We start from the raw sequence: 19,816 nt of genomic DNA on the forward strand, positions 1-19,816 counted from the left end.
CGTGCCGGCCGTCCGCGCGGCTGCTTTTATAACCGGGAAACTTTTCCCTCTGGGTCCTCCACCTGTATGGTCTGTACTACCCATTCAGCTTGGTAAAGTTGAAATAAATTCAATTCAATTCAATTCAATACATTTCATTGCGCAGTGACAATACACCGCACAGTGAAAATACTTTGCATTGTAGCTCCTGATGGACAGCTTGAAGAATGAGCCACGTTGAACGTCACCTCATTTAAGAATTCACTCTAAGAAAAAAAGGTACGATTTTCTACCCATTTTGGTAGAGCTCCATGGCAACCACATTTCTACTCCAACCAGTTTTACGTTCAATTGGCTGAGTGTCTCTGTCCCTTCGCGGGCCGGGCGGACGGGCGTGTACGACCCCGAGAGTGGGGAAGCTTCCCCATAGGGAATAACTGCAGAGTAGAAACAAACTACAGAGTAGAATCTGTCGTTCTACCAGCATTGGTAGGAAATTCTACCATTTTCTCTTAGAGTAAACGTGAGAGAGAAGCAAGGGAAAGGGACGCCGCCGCTTATACCCGCCGGACAGAAGTCGCGTGAGGATTGGCACGAAATGGTAGAAGTACACTCTTAGAAATGAACTTCACCACATAGCACGCTCCTAGCCAACCATCGTCCCGAATGACAACGTTCTCGCCCCTGATTTGTTGGAAAAAGGGAGGAGGAGCCCATTTTGTGCCCATTATGCACGGCACAAAATAGGCTCCTCCTCCCGTTTTCAACAAATCAGGGGCGAGAACGTTGTCATTCGGGATGATGGTTGGCTAGGAGCGTGCTATGTGGTGAAGTTCATTTTTAAGAGTGTACAGTCCTGCTGCAACATTGGGTAGGAAATTTTACCTTTTTTTCTTAGAGTGAACGTCACCCCCTTTAAGAAAGGCATGACAAATATTTATAATGGCTTTAGGGTTGATAATGGTTCATGGATGGCGTTGATTGATTCGCCGACGATGCCCAATGAACTCCACTGCACGCGTGGCGGGCGCGTCGTTTTTAAGCGTTGCTGCCACGATGATGATGATGATGATGGTATATGCGAAGGTGATGGCGGCGAAACTGTCGCTCACAAAACTTAGCATTCACACAAATGTTCTTCGCACATTTCCTCGACAGAATAATGAATAGGGGCGAGGCCTTCGCGAACTGAACGTTAATTCTTGCCTCGCTAATTTAAGCCCAATTTAGAACTCCTTGCTATGAATGCTCGCTGATTACCCGAGAGACGGGCGCCCAATTTTAAGGGGCTTCACGCGGGCTTATTTAGACCCCGGCGTAAGACGCGTACCAACTTAGCACGCTAATCGAAATCTTAAATTGTAACAGTAGAAACCCATTTTCTTACATCCAGCCTTCGCGTGCCGTTCTTAATTTTCTCACGAAACGAAAAATCTTCCACGGAGCTCTCTTTGAGAAAGGTTTAATTGGGCTCAAACTGGGTTTCCAAGTTGGCAGGAAGAAAGGCGTTTTTGTTTCGCTTGTATGGACAGGAGTAACAGTGAACATCTCTTCTAGCAGTGCCGGGAAAGTAAATAAAATAGAGTATTTTTTCAATAATCAGACACAGGGTACATGTAATGTAAAGCGCTACGGATGACACGTGAGATATTAATACGGAGAGGGGGCTTTATGTTTTGGAGCATCGTAACAGAGAGGATAATTTGTGCGAATTCGGAACTTCGCCAGGTGCAAGGGTTTGAATTGCTTGTCACCAGGTCTTCTGACAACTGCAGGATATGACCAACAATTCTTCTTTTGTCGCGAGGCCCAGAGACCTAACCACGCACACTTTTTCTCCCTTTATACCGACTCGATTTCTTCAGCCGCACGAGCATGCGTCTTTAATCTTCTTCTAACTTCCCCCTTGGTTCGTACTTTTTTTTTATTTCATTCCATTTTCGCACCGCGAAGCAACTCTGACTACGAGCGATGTATAGTAAACAGAGTAAACTGGCGTGCGTCCTCCGGGTCGACTTTATGCGGGATAACATCTGCCTAAAGTGTGTTCAGCAAAGGTGGCTGTCGGGTTTCTCTCATCACTTGTGGGATCACTCCTTTGTGTATCATAGAAGGGCGAGATATTTTGTGAAAAAAAAAATACATTGCATTCAAAATGCGAAGTAGAGAACAAAAATTATGATGCAAACGCAAAAACTGTACCAAGGTTTCGGGACCTAATTCCTGTACTTTATCCGCCCATGTTAATTATTGCTCTCTAGTGTACCGTACTGTCATTCAGGTTTTACGTTGTACCGTAATATATATTACCGCCTTCGTCAAGACAAAAAAAAAAACTGAAAGAAAGTGTGTCTTCGAAGCCAAAACAAAAGTGTGCCTTTCAGAAATGACGGAGTTCCTGAGGTAATTTTCTCCTAAGTTACGCTAAAAACAGGCATTATTGAACTGCGAGGAAACAAAAATGTCCTTTCTTGCACCTACGTCCAAATATACATAAAACATACCTGATGCCTTTCTTGCACATTTGCATTATAAGGTTTCAAGAGAGCCCCGCCATTAGCTGTACTTCTCAAGTCCTGACTCCGGTAATCACTATGTATGCATCTCGGAGGACGTTTCACTCCTGGGAATGTTTCCACGTCGGAGATAAGGCAACTTGATTATAACCTTCGTTATTGTTTTTTTTTCTTTTTTTCTCGCTTTGCGCGGACGCCTAAGTCGATGACATAGTGATTTATGGCGCAACTCGGTAGCGCGAGTACGGAAGAAGTTTCAAGACAGCGATGCTGTAAGGACTGTGTTCCGCGGTTCGGTAACCGTGTAACGAAAATAAAAACCAATGCTAATTCGAGGAAGTGTGGAGGAAGTCACTCACTGTTTTTAATTTCTGATTTTCTTCCTGGTGGTAATTGTCACCGCCGCTATGTTTAGCGACGTTCGGCGAACAACGATCGACCCAAGTTCTGCATTTGCGTGCCTGCGTTGTCAAGAGAGATGATCATGTGTTAAAAAACGTTTCACAACATTTCAATCAATATTTGTCGTAAAATTCCCACGGAGAAATTATGATTACTATGATTGGCGCTATGTTCGATAATCAAGTCTTTCCAAGACGTTGGACCGCACAGAAAGTTCAGGTCGACTATATCATTATTAGCTATGCATGCATTATATGCAATTGTATTATTGGCATCATATACACATGAAATAGTGACTGCTTACATGCTACGCTTCATCAGGCCAAATGCCTTTTCACAATTAACAATCAATAAGTTATTGGTTAACACATCCCTAAAGCAGTCTTCACCCGCGTACGAGTGAACAATGCAGGCAAAGCACGCTTTACAGGAGCGCCACGTTGTAAGCATGATGGTTATTGTGGCCGTAGTTGGTGGTAGATACCTCTAACTCTCACTTTTCTGTTGCTCTTAACTATATCCAAATGTGTTACTCGTAGAGACAATCGTTTCGTAGACGTATCGTATACGGTTGTGGTGCTGCTGATGTCGTTTTCGACAGGCGATTCGTCGGCATTGCGTCTTCAACATTCGGCCAATACAGCACTCCTACACCTTATTCGACGTCAATAACATGATTGTTTCTATGATAATACAACTTCGATATTGCCGAATAGTAGTATGCGTAACCTGACAATCATTAGGACGACCCTAAACATCCCCTTTCTTTTTTCTTCGTCTAATCTTTAATCCCAGAACCAATCATCCTTCCAGGCACGGGGCGAGTCGCACTTTCAACCTTTATTCTTTTTTTTAAATTTGATTTCATTTTAGCACCGCGAAGAAACACTGCCTACGAGCGACGTATAGTAGACAGGGGACTGGTATGTGTCCTGCGGTTCGAGTTTATGCGGGACAACATCTGCTTAAAGAGTGTTCAGCAAAGCTGATATCTATATTTTTTTTTGCATCTCTCACTTTGGCGACTTTCTTCTTTTTCTTTTTTTATGCACTACATAACATTGCCTCTAAACAACGCGCTTCGGGAACACAGTTCAAGCTCTTGTATTTCCAACAGTCTGTACTTCACAACCTGGCAGCCATCTACCAGTTGTTTTTCCGCCCTCAAGCGTACATGAACATCTTCAGTGTCATCTTTCTTCATTCCATCTATACTGTCCCCTTCCTCTCGCCGGGTCAAAAACTGCCCTGGGGAAACAACGCGCTGCCCATTATGAAGAAACATACTAGGAGTATTACGGCAGACGGAAGGTTGCCGCCGTCCCTGCAGAGTCTTCAAACTCGAAGCTGTCTGTAAGGACCATACCATTGGAGACGACGCTCTTATTATGTGTTCCCTTCTCTTTGTGCTCGGGCTCTTATTTTCGTTCGCCTTCCATTCTTGTAAAAAGGTAGTTCGACGACCGTAAAGATCAACATTTTTTTTAAACGTTGTATACAAAATGAGACGCTCTAAAAACAACGGCATGCTAAAGCAAGATAAGCTGCTTTCCAAACATGTTTTGTAAGTTGTACGATGCGGTTTGTACGCATGCAAAAACCTGAGCTATATTTAAGGGATAGGAAGACCGCCGTTGCTTTGTAAACCGCTGCTAGCAAGCCAGTAAATGTTGACCCATACAAACAGAAAAGGACAGAGAAACGTGAAACTAAATCAAGCTGAGCAAACAATGAGGATCGCAATGCTAGTCTCGGCAGAGCGACACAGGACACTTCAATTCTCTTCCCACGCGCAAAATACCTGTTTGATACATAGAATATAGCTAAAATATATAACATAATAAACAATATATAATATAATAATAAAAAATATTATACATAAAAATAGCTAAACTCGAAATTGTCCTGGTCTGTTCGCTAGCAGCCGGGTCCTTTCGCTCCGATTCTTTTCGGTTCAGATAAGTATATATTGCTCCTCGAATGTCACCTGCACTCTAAGAAAAAATGGTGTGAATAGGTGGTAACTTCTATAGTTACCACCTAGGTCAACATAGCGTCTGATAAAGGGTGTAAAAGGGCGGTAAAAGCAGTTATCATATATCCAAATTGCTGCAAAAAGGCGTACGCCCCCTCGCTCACCGAATCAGAAGTGGTAACCTTATCATTCGTGGCAGAGAGTGAGGTAGAAGGTAGAACTTTGGAACCTTTTAGGCACAACATATTCGACAAATATTACCTCCTAAAAGGTATAACTGCTCCACCCTCTTTTCTGAGAGTGTACGCGACTCAAAGTAGTAGTTTTTATTTTATTGTATTTTATTTCTGTGCCCACCACATGGTGGTGAACGTCAAGTACAAGCAAAAGTCAAGTAAGGATACTTCGAGCTTGAGGACCCACCGTGTACAGGAGAGTGCGTACCTGCAACTCCTCAGACGCTGTGGCCATTCCGGAAACGAAAAAGGCTTCTTTCGTCACATCAAATATCGGTATAGTTTTCGCACATTACAACTATTTAAAATGTCTTGCACCGCCCATTGTGAGATCAAGATCTGAATTAATTATAGAAAAGTCAGACACTAAAAAGTGTATATTAGGTAACAAGAAACTGGAAAGCAACTAGTTACCTTTCCAATGTACCTTAGGAACTTCAAGTTCACATTCTTATTACCTGTCACTTCGTTAATAACTTATTATACGTGTATAACTTATAATAACGTTATACTCCTTGCGCAGTAAGTTAACTGGTAATGAGTTCCTTTTTGTCGAGTTACTTCCTCATCTCTGGCTAGGAGACTGCACTCGACAGACTTCCATGCAGTGCTTTGTCTCTCGCAAACAGCCTTTTGATAGCGCTCGAGCCGTCCTGCACTTTTGATGCCAGTATTGGGTCACCTTCTCTTAAGAAACACAAGCATGTGAAAGACGTGCAGAGCCAGTCGCTACAATATATGTTATATAGAGCTTCGCGTTAAGCACGTTTGCGTTAAGCTATGCGTTCAGCACGGTGGAAACCCGGTTTTACCTTCGGGATCTGCTAGCACCGTTACTTCGGGCAATGCTTGTACCACCGGCTGTGCTGTCTGAGGTTTTCCCTGGGTTTTCCGAAGACTATCCACACTCTTAAAAATGAACTTCACCGCGTAGCACGCTCCTAGCCAACCATCATCTCGAATGATATCGTTATCAGCCCTGATTTGTTGAAAACGGGGGGCGTACACATTTTTTGTGACAATTATGAACAGCATAAGTGTCACAAAAAAGGCGTACGCCCCCGGTTTTCAACAAACCAGGGCTGATAACGATATCATTCGAGATGATGGTTGGCTAGGAGCGTGCTATGCGGTGAAGCTCATTTTTAAGAGTGCAGACTAATGTCGGCATAGTTCCCCCCGAAGTCGTCCCAGGACGCATAAAAACCGCTCGAAAAACCGCTATCAGAAGATAAAACCCGATTTTTAGCCCCGATTAAACAACCGAAAATACCAGGTTCTGTTTATGTTACCAGTCAGAACTGGCTGCAGCAACTGGCATCTAGTATTATGCCATCAGATAACAGAGTTGCTTCTCTGACGCAACAAAATCTTTCGCTGCTGTTTTATTTTATTATTATTATTATTATTATTATTTAGTTGAACTTTATTTTAAGCCTCTAGTAGCCAGCAATTACAACGGACAAACAAGACGTTATTAAAAACACTTCTATTTATCTACCTCAAACACGACGTTACTTAGTCCCGAGCAAGCTGTATTGGGCTCAGACGCAGCATGAGTGGCTACACTCGGTGAACTCTGCCTGTAGCCTTTAATGCGAGCAGCCAGTGCGGCAGCGTCGAGCAAACAACGCCATTACAGGATTACAAGCTGACGATTCGTTTTAGCCGATATCGAGCGCAACTAATCCATGTCGTTGGCACATCAACACGCGAAAGCCAAATAGGGGAAGAAAAAAAAAAAAGAAGAGGAAAAAGGAGAAACGAGAAAGATCAATGCACTATCCAGAGCAATAGTGTACCCCTCTGGCTATACCTTTTTCGTCTTTTCGGTCACCAAATAGGTTTTCTTTTCTTTCCTTGATATTTTTATCCACGTCTGGCTCTTCAAGGGCAACAGTGATCTGCTAAGACCCTAACCGGAAACTCTACGTCTAGGAAAGACCACCTTAGCTAAGGCAGTCCTCTACGGCGATAGTTCGTTGTGGCACTTTGTCGATGTCGTTTTGTATGTTTTTTCCGTTATGCAGTGATGTTTTGATCCTTATCTTTTGCTTCCCGGGGTAAGCCACGAGTGTAGTCGTTAACTTGCCGCATAAACTTTGTCGTGTGAAGTCGTGTAAACTTCAAACGATGAATAATGCATGCATATTTTCAAGCGTACACGAAATACACTCCCAAAGGGACACTCAGCGCAGTAGCGCCTAGTAGGGATGTCCTAATCGGGAAAGACAGACATATGTCAAGGGGCAGATCCTCGTCAAGCTACTAGGTTGTAGCTTCCTCCTGTGGCTCCTGTTCCCAGCAGTTTCCTCTTACTTTACATGTAGCTCTACAGGGTGTTTATTTTTATCATTTACGTAATTTTTATTTAAAAAAAGCTATAAGAGCAGCAGAGATATCGTTTTTGCAATTGAGTTTTCCAGGTAGGCGGGCATCCTTTCGAAGAAAGTATGCAGGCACAAGGGGACTAATTACCTAAAATTCATTAACGAACTTTTTAATTAGGGGATTTCGTGCAAAAGCGAGATAACCGAATGGCAGTCCCCCACTCCTTCCTGATGTCCTCTCTCCAACTGTCCACTTCTATACGCCGCTCATAGCTACAGTTGCGTCGCGGCGCTGCTGTACCAATGTGGGTCGTGGTAAACATTCCTGCCAGCACTTTGTGTCGGAGATTTTTGGCGCGTTTTGGTGGAAATGGTCAAAATGGAGTTGGTCGAAATGGTTGGTCGAAGTTGGTCAGTCCTGCCCACATGCAGCACGTGGCCACATCAATGCAGGGCTGACTCACCTTACGTGTAAATATAACCTCGATAATACATTTACTGGTGGGATTATCGTTTAGAAGCCAAAAGAGGTTTGGTAGCTACTTGGGGTGGGGGGTTCGTACGTTTTGGGACGGCTCCCAAAGGAATCTCAAAATAGACGTCGACGTGTCAGTCTTCTCCGCACCATGGTTCCCTTCACGGGACTATTTACGCTCAAAGTGTTCAGTTAACTTACGCGAGAAAGGTAGCATTAAGGGCAACCTCCATGGAGCGAATTTTTGCAACGAAGTTCGCGCGGCAGACTGCCACGCGCGTTCCGCCGCCAGTTGTTCGCCGGCACCAGCTCCATGGAGCGAAAAACCAGCGGACGGCGTCGGAAAGTCTTGCTGTGATGGCACTGTTGCCAGGGTATAAGGTGAAAGCTTAGTGAAATCAATTGCTCGAAAAAGTGCATTTAATGTCACAAATTTTGCAACTAAATCCAGCATCTGTCTGAAAAGATGCGCCCAGTAACGTACCGAAAAGTATATTCACTACTGCGAAAAGAAAACATGTTTCTTGGCAGAGAATGCCTCACGTTCTAACGACGCAGTTGGCGAAACAGCGAGCAGACGACAGCATCCAGTTGCAAGAAGAGGACGACGACGATGATTCACGAGAGCAGACGATCACGTGCAGGCGATCTGGCGTAGATTCGTAGCGGAAGAGCACTTTAATTGGTTCATCTGCAGTTGACGCTTCCGGAATCGCGGACGCTGGGCGAAAATATCTGGCATGGGCAGATCGGCGGCGAACGCTCACATTTTTGACGCTGAGCGCAGGGCGTCCGACGCTGAGCGAAGTTCGCAGCTTTTTCGCTGTACATTCGCTCCATGGAGGTTGCCCTTTATTGTGCAAAACGGGGAAGGAAACAAGATTGATGGTGTCTTCGACTGGCTGGTTTCGATCGCTCTAGAGCGCTCAGGAGCGACGTTTCATTTTCGATTGGTCGAAACAGAGCACTCTCATCGCATTCGACTGGTTCATTTGGAGCACTTTCCTCCAACTCGGAGCGTCCTACAGTGCTCCCACCAGCGCCGTCGGAGCGGTTGCGAAATCTGGTTGGGTTCCGGTCTCGTGACTGAGCCAGCTTCCACTGAGTAGTGTTTCTGGTACGTTTCTGTTCCGCCATGCCTACTATGTTCAGGAGTTTGCGTCGTCGTCGTTTCGAGTACGAGGAAAACACCAGAAGTCACGTCAGTTAACATTCCCTCTCCGCTCCTCAGCCCGAACCGGCCGCGTTCGGCTTCTGCACGGTTCCTCCGGCTCGGAGCTGGAGCGAGACGCGGTCTGTCGCGCTCAAGCTCGGAGTAGGGGAACGACCAGTTCGAAGACACCATAAGACATTACACACTCCTCGTTTCCTGTCAGAAACGCTACTTTTAGGCCACATCGGCCTTTTCATGTGCAGCAGTGCCTCAAGCATTAAGACGCGGAAATGCGGCTCATGCTTCTTCCCATACCCTCTTACAGAACGTGTAAGCGAGAATGGAAAAGAGCGTGGAAAACCCGACTGGAACTTTTGAGCTCACGTAGAAGGCCACAACAACACAGAGCTTACACGAGAGTCTACTGCATTCACGTCATAGCCCGCATAGCCCAAAACCGATAGGCGAAACGGCATACCCAACTTTGATCGGGAACCAGCGTTGCTGACAGAGAACATCTGCAACATTTCCGCGGGGGAATGTGTAGAAAAAGTTTGTGACTATGTATGATTGGGCTCATTGAAAACAAGCAGAAAAGGAATCCAAAACGAAGTTTAGGAAAAACATTTCGGGAAATTAACTGCCTGTACCACTCTCAACTGCACGAGTCTAACCGTTGCCTTGTTATCCACGAACGTAGTTGGAGCTTAACGGTGCAGTTTCGTGCATGCAAAAATGTCTGGATTATGTTTCCAATTGTACGTCTGCCATGCAAATTCAGTTTCTCTTCTTGCAGAAGCGAGAATGCCTGTGAACAGCGTCGGTTGCTCTAACGCAGAGCCCGAAACACTCGCAGTGCATTCCACGCGCATTATTTGTAGCGCATTTCCTTCATGCTGAGCGGAAAACGGTTGTATAGATTTTTCGGGGTGTACCCTTGCTGAAAAATGCGCCTCACGAAAGTATGATAATAATAATAATAATCCATAGTTTAGGGACAACGTTTAGTTTAGTTTTATTTTGAGGGACAAAGATTATCACGAAAGAGGCCACGGTGGTCGCTTTGCAGATTAGTGTTGCCCACCAGAGAGTTTTTAACGTGCTCAGAAATCGCAAAGCACTGCACATCGTCGGCAACGTTCAGATTACAACGTCTCTAATATCTGTCAGTTACACTGCCACATTGAATTGCCTTTGACATCAACTGCATTTGAGCGGCGTTACAAGGCAGCGTCAAGTGACATCGAAATTTCAAAGGACTTGATCTGGAGCAGACATGTGGATATGCCCCACTATCGAACTGCCCATATACTGTTATGTGGCTTGAACTTGAAACGTAACATTTTATAAACAACCTTAAAGACCGATTGAACATGACTCGATATTACGTCCCACATTGTTCAATCATTTCGTGTAAATACTCCGCTAACAAACCTTCTCAGAAAGAATCACGAAGCACATTACGACTACGCCTTCGTGACTCGATCCGTCACATCGGCTCCACTCTCTACAGCCACACTCCACCATTTTCTCTGTACTGTGTCACGCGAAAAAAGACATAACTCCAGCTGTTATCTCTATGATAAACTAAAATCACTCCTAAATGCAGCTTCCTAGAGCAACCCCAAGAAAGCAAAGACACGCAGGTTGAAGAAAGGACAGCAAAGAGACGTCGTTCTCCTAACAAGGTTCTCCTTTCCAAGATTCCCCGTGCGCTGCATCCGGCAAAATACATACACGTACGGCGCTCTCTAGTTTCGGCTTTGGAAAATCACTGCAGAGTGAACGGGCATATTTGCCAGCGTAACCATATTTCTCAATACGGACATTTGCATACATATTGTCTGCTTAATGTCCCAACTCCCGTTGTAGGGCACGATTTTGCTGCTCGGATTTTGACGGCAGGCTTTACACAAAGAGGAAGATGGGCTGTGGCGAAGAGAATTATGGGGGGGACGTTCCTTCGAGACACAAGATGGTCGCACTGCCGTTCTTGCGTTGCTGATTCTCTGGTGGCTGATTATGAGGATGGTAAAATAGTAAAGTTATCATCACCCGTCTGAACACACTTTCTTTAGAACTACGCGCTGACGGTGCAGTTCTGTACTTGCATTAGTTATCGGTGCGTGGCGCATTAAATACTTGTTGAAACTGGAAGGAGCAGTTGTATAGCTCCACCCATCTTTCTTCGTTGCGAAATTTTATTTGCTCTACTACTTTTCCTTCAGAATGTCGAGCGAATTCACCTGAGGAGGCGAAATTGTTTCGCAAAACGAGGAACAACACCTGGAACGAAGCGCAACCTTGAGACCGAAACCTGATCCGCCACGCGGTACATTCCGTTCCGCCATATTGGTGACGTCAACTGAATAGCCAGATCGACGAGGTGGACTGCACGGCTGTTCTAATGGGGCGCGAGTGAGTTTAGTTAGGCCGCGTGTGCCATATTTGTGACGTCACAGGCACACACTTAGCCCACGAAGCGATGCCATACGAAGAAGAGACAAGTACCCGAAATGAGGAGCCAACTTAAAAGACTTGTGGTAAAGAAACAGATAATCAGGTGTGTTTTGTAGCATTCACTTTTCGTACGAAACGTATCGAAGTTTCGACTAGCAAAGGTGGATGAGTGAAATCATTGCGGGGATGAATATTTTAAGGCTTTATCATGTGTAACCTCTATTTGTAGGATGAGGAGTTAATTTATACGAAATGCAGAGAGTGGGCATTTTACGAAAATATGCAAAATTGTCAAAAAGTTAAAAATAAAAAATGCACGCATACCTACTACTTCGTTCGGTATTCAGGATATTATGCCAGGGAGAAAATTTCAGCGCCGTGCCTGTAACTGACATTTAAAGACGCTCACACGTATATTTACAACTACCCCCTTTGACATCACATATCACCAAACGGTCCGTTGCTATCGATCTGTATTGACCTTCACGCAAACCGGTTTACACTGTCAAGCTCCGACTTTCAAGGTTCGTTTTACGATATTTCAGCGCAGTAAAACTAAATATAGGCCATTAAATTACTTTTATTAGGGCAGTGTAGCAATCTCATTCGGAACGGGTTCGCAAATACGGCTCGTAAAATCCTGCGCAGTGCAATTTAGAGCAGTCGTTAGATTTGTCATTATGCCCAAATGATCCGAACAGTCTTTAGTACGAACGATTAACCGCAAAGCAAACTGCGAAGACTTTTACGACTCTTCATTTCTTCTTCAATCTAAAAGAAACTAGTGAAGAAAACGAAGTTATGCTTGCGATGCCAGACAGTGAGTTTAAAGCGAAGAAGCAAATTATGGGCGTGTGCCGTAAGAATACCAGCTTCTCCCGGATCTGTTGACCTCTCAGGGTGTTCTCCATCGTTGCCATAGTAACGACGTAGCCAGTTTACCATGTTATCATATGTGTTAACTGTAAAGGAGTCATGTGTGTCGCAAAAGAGGAGTGGTGAGAAAAGGAGACGTCATTTTGGTGCACGTAAACTTTGAAACTCTCGAAACCGGCATTCTTCTACAGTACGCGCTCCTTTATTGTCCTTAGTCTTGTGTTTTTCGTTATGCTTTTTAACGAGAAACCCGAGGCTAGGACTTAGAAAGACGCAAACAAGGTAGAGCATTGGTGATGGCGATGTGATAAAGAAAAAAAAATGAGGAGGAGAAAGTTACAGCATTGTTCGTGTGCGTCATCCTTACTTCTAATTCCGCGGGTATTTTGTTAAGGATCATAGCACTGTGTGGTTACACCAGCCATTTGCCTCCAGTACCACAATAAATTCATGAATTCTAGTGGGCATACTTCGATATGCACTGAAATAAAACACACGTACGTGTTGTACGAAAAGAAAAAAAAAGCTTGTAATGCTGTATTCTGAAAGGCGTGCCGTAATGTAGCTCCTGCGCTCGCACAAAATGATGTGATGTGATAGAGGAAGAAAAAAATGGTAAGGATTGATTTGATTTGATTTGATTTGATTTGAAGAAAAAATGAAATGAAGATTTTGGCTTCACTAGTGTGAGGCCCGCAACTCCACATCTCTTGCTCCAATTACTTTGGTGTAAAACTCCTGCAATGATAATGATGATGCCAATGAAGAAGATGATGATGATGGCGATGATGATGATGAGCCCCGCAAATCCCAATCTCTTGCACCAGTTACTTTGATGGAAAACTCCCGTAATGATGATGATGAAAATGATGATGATGGCGATGACGATGATTAGTCAAGGCGGTGATTCGACAGAAAACAATTGCAAACGCGCACTGAGTTGTCGCGGAACCCGGACCACGCGAACAGTCGTCACCGTGACGTAATGATGACGTTGTAGACGTGGTGAAACAGAAAGAACGTGTGAGGAGAACGTCGCCGTTTCACTAAGCCCGACTACTTCACACGGGTCGATTCGTTGTACTAATGGTAAACAAAAAGGAGTTCACGTTTGTAGTCGCTTTGGTGTCTTCGGGTTCCTAGTTCACTACGGAAAGAAATGGAAAGAAAAGAGAGCTCCCACCCAAGAGTTGCATCGTCTCGAAAGCCGATGTAGTGATGCGGTACGGAATTTGATTTGATAGTACGACTCACTTGGCGCTATCTCTGTGGAGGAACACTGCGTGCACCCCTCAGGCTCATGAACATGAAGGAGCCCGGTGTAGCCAAGTGTCGAAAAACGTCCGAAAAGATAGGGCTACCGGCAGACTGATGCAGAACAAGGCTGTGAAACTAATAATATGTAAGAAGTTTTGCTAAATTGTTACGATATGAAAATACGAAATGCTATAATTTAGTGAGGCTTTTCATGTTTCACTGATTTTTTGCTCTGTTAGTTCCAGATTACCATGTTGGCGGCGCTATTGTAAAACAGGACAACGTTTTGTTTGTAAACGGGCGAGAGCTCTATTTTCAACTTGTGTCGGTATTATGCTTCCGTTATGTCGGTAAAAGCCGGTATTATGCTTCCTACTTAGGATAACGCAGCAAAATTAATATCGCGAGTCGCACGGCTCTGAAGCTACGCAGACTATAGTTTCCATATTCTTCTCTAGTTACCAGACCTGTAAAAATTACTTTTCCAAAGTAATTGAATTACGATTACAATTACATGTTCACAAAAGTAATTAAATTACAGTTACAAGTACTCATTTTCTATTGTAATTCAATTACGATTACAATTACTGAAAAAGTAATTGCATTACACTGAATTACATTCACAAAGTTGACTGCAACGGGCAAGCGACGTGCAAAGTGCAAGATTTGATGTGCACATTTATTGCACATGTTCTGAAAAATGGTGGTAGTTGCGCTTGTGGTAGAAAAACAAGTTAGAGAAGTCTTACAAAAACACCGAACATCACAGTCAAAAGGCTTTCTTTCTTCAGGTATGTGAACAAAGTGCAGATCATGTGTGCAGTTTGTATCGTCCATTGGCTTTCAAGAGTAAGGTATTCCCAGAGTTCTTGTCTGCGAGGCTGCCACGTCTCCTTATCATAACAAGACCACCAATCGAAAACAGACGCTTCACTGGTGCACTGCTGGGCAGCCCAACATTGTACTTCATGAACACCTCGAGCACACAAGGAAGATCTTTCAAGCACTCTAACGACTCTGAAGTGCGGGTCAATACCCACAATTCCTACTCTTTTTCCCATGGCGCAAGAGTTTTTCTCCTTCCACATTCAAATGCAAAAAATCTGTACCGGAAAATGTACCGATCTGAATCGAGTTTTTGGGTAATCACTGTGAAAAAAAAGAGAAAAAGAAACGGCGTGGAACTGACCCAAACTTTAAACATTGGGCCTTCTCAGATAGCGGTCAAAGTAATTCCGAAAGTAATTCAAAATGCGTTACGCGATACTTGTAAAAGTAATTCAATTACAGTTACAATTACATAAAACGTAATGTAATTCCGGAAGTAATTAATTACTAAGAAAGTAATTAATTACAGTAATCCAATTACTTGTAATTAATTACTTTACAGGTCTGCTAGTTACACTACAAGTCTGCCCGGCACCAGCTATTATTGTTTGACTAGCCGCTGGACACTAACTCCGTCTAGAAGCTTCAACAGAGGCTCGAGGTTTGTAAGTAGACTGAATGAGTACAAGTAGACATCACGCCAACGACAGAGTTCCTGCAACTTGACACCGTCTCGCACTTAATTAACGGTACCGGAGAAGCGCTGCGCAGCGGTACATGTTGTGGTAACGATATCTCGGTCCGCTTCCTCCACGAGGTCACCCTGTGTGTGCCTTAATTTGGAACTTTCAATTAATGTGCCCTAACTCCCCACAGACATGAGGTCCGATCTTGGAATGAAGGCTTCCTACTCCATTAGGTAGCTCTCATTAGACGCTACACGAGATAGCACTCGAGCGTCGTCTGCAAAAGGCTCCAAATTGTCGTCTGTTTTTAATAGTTTCTTCAGATCCTACTTTCTTCCGTATTTTTCTCATTGTTCTTTCAGATGCGGTTCTTTATCCTGCATATTTACTTTGAGGAATGAGCACTGCTCCTTTAATGTATGATAATGTTGATGACGCGCAGGAAAAAGAGAAAATAGCAACGACGTCTGGCGAATCTAGAGCATCGTTATTGTCGTCCGCTCTGAATCGTTGCCTCTACTGCGATGTCTCTTTGGACACGAACCATCGCTAAAGATATGCGAATCCGTGACCTTGTATTATAAGAATCATTGCCAGCCCTATAGAAGTTTTATAACCGGTGGTCTCTTTTCCATAAAGCCGCGCCATCAGCAACTTCTGAATTGTAATCCGCAAAGCATCGCACCCACAGCTTACTGACAAAATCATTATGCTCTAGCATTCTCCAAACGATGTTCGGTCGAACATCCTTGTGACGTCACCGAAGGTGTGTCCGCTGATGTCACCCGAAACGGAATATGACTTGTATACTCGTATGACGTTCATACTTCTTGTTTATCTCCGAAACCACAAAGCTCTTCTGCATAAATTTTTTCCTGCATCCTGTACACATACCCGAGAATCAGATTTATAGTGACCACAGGAGAACACCACACCTTACAATATTCGTATCTGATATTGGTGCGTATATGTACTGTCGTGGCGCACTGTTAACCAATCTCCCGTTTCCGTGTCCTCGCTCCGATAAGCGCTCCACTATCGGGGAACAGCGAAAACAGCATTAGACCGGTCGATTGTTATTTTGGGTATGGCAGTGTGCTGGCATAGTATCACTTGTTGTCAGCACGTGAAAAAAAAGAAAAAGAAAAACGACTGAAGGACAATTAAAGAAGACTGCTTATCTGAGACGTGCGTGAATGATTTCCTGGGGCTTCTTCGTTGCGCTTGGGCCGTTGTTGTTACAGGTGTTGTTAATAAGCGATGCTACCTGCAACCGACCACCCCCAAAGTTATAGTCGACCAGTCCATTGCTATTTCCACGGTTCTCCAGTAGTTGAGCGCTTATCGGAGCGAGGCCACGGAAACGGGAGATTGGTTAACAGTGGCCACGACAGAACTTACGTATGTATGTGACATATGAAGACGATGAGAATAAAGTTGTCATTGGTTCACGCGTTACATGAGTCGCCAGAATCCTACCTCAATCTAAGAATTATGCCCCCCCAAAGGCTCAACCCACTGAACCCCCTAGGCTACCATTAAACATACTGGAACACCTGATTACGTGGCTGATGATGTTCTGATCGAGAAGTGGCTGCAACCCTCCGAAAGGAGAACTTGCAGCAGTCATGGAGGGGCCGTAGACTATTATCCGGAAAATCTCACCCGTCAACTACGAGATCAACCGCGCTCTCCAACCCCTTGGGAGAGATACGGACGTTGTGCATATTAGCAAACTTCATGATCATTCGCCCCTGGTCACCACCCCTAGATGGGGGGGAGGTGACATATGAAGACCAGGAGAATAAATTTGTTGGTTTACGCGTTACAGGTACAGCTTCCATCAACCTTAATAATAACACTGAAAAAAATATGGTCTCGTGCCCGAGCGCGATTATAGCAACCCTTGGGGACATGATGAAGTCTTAATTGAATAAATTTATTCTGTTATTTTAACGCAAAGATTTTGTTCACTCGACATTCCCCCAGTGCCACCAGGGTGGCTGTTATCGCGCTCGGAAATGAGACAGATTTTTTTTTTTTCAGTGTTATTATTAAGGTTGACGGGAGCTGTACGTATATGTACGAAATTCGTACTGCTAACCACTCTTGGGTAGTAACTGGGTTACAAGTAACCGTAAATAGTTACAACGTTTTTTGAAAATAACCGTCAAATGTAAGTGTAATTAGGTTACTGGAACCATATTTGCATGCTTCAAACAAGTTTATCATCGTGAAGATAATGTTAGCGAAATTCAATGCGGGCGCATTCCTTTGAGAATTCGTGTGGAATGACTTTGTAGTGCGGAGAGGACGTGTTTGGACTGAAGAGATGGAAATGCACTGACGATAGCCTCGAGAGAACAATTATCGCTTAAATGTAACGAGCGTGTGATGCAACTGTAGTTGGATAGTACAAACGATGAAAAATATGGAATATTGAGAGTTGCGTGTACTCAGATGTCGTTTTTCTAAAAAAAAAAAGTAACTGTAAAGTAACTAAGCTACTTTACGGTGGTTTAAGTTAACGGTGGTAACTGTAGCCGTAACTGCCACTATTTTAGAGAGTAACTGTAAGAGTAAATAAGGTATCAATTTCACAAGCTGGCTGTAAATGTAATTTATTCATGTATAAAGGCAACTTACCAATGACTGACTGTTAAAAATGTTGTTACTCCTTCCGTATACCTTAGAATCGTTAGCACTGTTTTTCAGCCCCGGGTACAATATTCAAACCGCAACCCATCGTAAGCTCTTGTACTTTTTTAACGGAAACATCGCATCCCTATACGTCCAGCATCGATCCACAGAGCTACTTTATCGATAGTATACGAACTCGCAAACAGACGTCGCACGCTTTCTTTCCCTGAAGCCACTCCCCCCCCCCCCCTCCCACACACACACACACACACGGGCGGACAAAGAGAAAAATCCTTGTCAAGTCCAGCTTTGCCCTGTTTCCTTTCAAGAAAAGCTCCGTCTGCTCCCAATCATTCCCCACATCCGCCGCTGCAAAAGACGATTAAGCCCCATGTTCACAATGGCCCAACCATTAACCCGTTTCGTCTTAGAGCATGAAGGTCAGTTGCGACCATTTACCTAATACACTTCAAAGTTCCATGCAATACAAAAAAAAATAATAATAATAAAAATAAGGAGGGAAGAAGCATTTGGGGAGAAAGCTACCGAGCCACGCGGAATGTGCATGCATCAAAGCAATCATTAAAGAACTGCGGTGGAAAGCGTATGTTTGGCCATGTCGAAACGATGAGTAGGAATATGACTTCAAAGTGCAATATGTACGCTACAAAATGCCGCGAGTTGGCGCCACAGGAAAAATGTGCGCAACTTTGTTGATGAGGTACACGTGCTGCTCCATTGACATTGTGCAATCTGTGCAACAGCAGGATCGTTTATATGCAAATGTGTTGTGGCAGTCAGATCGTGGCATCGCAAACACAAACGTTTCATGCGTGCATAATGTACTTCCCTTGTCGATCATTTTCGGGTGGATTAAAGCGGGCATTTTCAGCAGATTTGAGCATGAAGAAATCACACTTAGAGCCTGTTCTTATGCGCAGAGCTTTGCTTCAGAGCGTTAGAGAACAGCATTGTTTTCTAGCAGCATGTTCTCACTTGCAAAGCAAGGCGTGCGGCCGGCTCGGCAGCTTAATCTAGCGGAACCTCAATGGCGACGTGATGCTGCGCCGTTTCGTCTTGTGTTGATCCTTGATACCCGTAACCTATGCGGACGCACAAGCTCAATCAGCTGGGCAATTTGACGCTCATGCTCAGTTCACCGCAACACCACCAACACAACACCGCAAAACCAGAACGCAGCACAATGCCACAGCTTCCGCGACGTCATGAGTGAAACAGCCTCTTGATTGGCCATCACAAACAACCCCTAGAAATGAGCATCGTGAAAACTGACACGAGCTCAACTTTGACAAGCGCTATTTTTCTGCGGTTCATAGCAGTGTGAGGAGGAAAAAGAAAGTAAAACAGGACAGTTTTCTAGCGCTCTGAAGCAAAACGCTTTATGCGAGTACAGACCCTCAGGAGAGCCCCAAATCTCGCTCATCAGGTACTCTATCAGCGGCTACTACGCAAAATATGAATTTTGGCTTAAAGGGGTTGATAAACCATATGCAACCCATCAAATGTATGGCTCCATTTCATACCACATGCACATCATCATCCCATTTGTGTGCGTGTGTGTTGTAGTTCATGTAGTCAAGTCCCACATTCCTCATCTGAACGACTTTTTAACTGTTGGGTTTTTAGAATTCTTGTTTTGTCAACTTACTAAAACATCTTTTTGGACTTGTTGGTACGGATAAGGGCGTTGAAAACACACACACACACAGGACATGTACATGTCTCCTGTGTGCGCGTTTTTAGCGCTCTTATCCGGACCGAATATTTTTCAAGCCACAGTTGACGGTGGCGCAAACTAGCGCTGATAGACGTCGACAGACAAACCGGAAGTGACGATATTTCCGTGCACGTTTGCACGAAGTACCTGAAGGCGGTTCTCCGGTGACCGGCTCCCTCTTCACAACCGCCTTCGTCGATCGTCATGGAAACGGAGAAGTGTGCACTTCCTTTCCCCACGGTAAAACGTCACTCCAAAAATGAGC

General features: G+C 44.3%; 2 protein-coding genes across 3 annotated transcripts in view; one reads left to right on the top strand and one right to left on the bottom strand.

Annotated features, from left to right (window-relative positions):
• Positions 1-19,816, bottom strand: part of LOC135389089 (uncharacterized) — a 250,679-nt gene that overhangs the window by 185,126 nt on the left and 45,737 nt on the right. Inside the window, exon 3 of the mRNA XM_064619055.1 lies at positions 2,855-2,956. The gene's annotated coding sequence lies outside the window, so the exon portion shown is untranslated. The remainder of the gene's footprint in view (positions 1-2,854; positions 2,957-19,816) is intronic.
• LOC135389088 (zwei Ig domain protein zig-8-like) overlaps positions 1-19,816 on the top strand; it is a 172,027-nt gene that overhangs the window by 57,772 nt on the left and 94,439 nt on the right. The window lies entirely within an intron of this gene.

This window comes from Ornithodoros turicata, chromosome 3 (assembly GCF_037126465.1).
Source record: "Ornithodoros turicata isolate Travis chromosome 3, ASM3712646v1, whole genome shotgun sequence".
Taxonomy (NCBI): Eukaryota; Metazoa; Arthropoda; class Arachnida; order Ixodida; family Argasidae; genus Ornithodoros; species Ornithodoros turicata.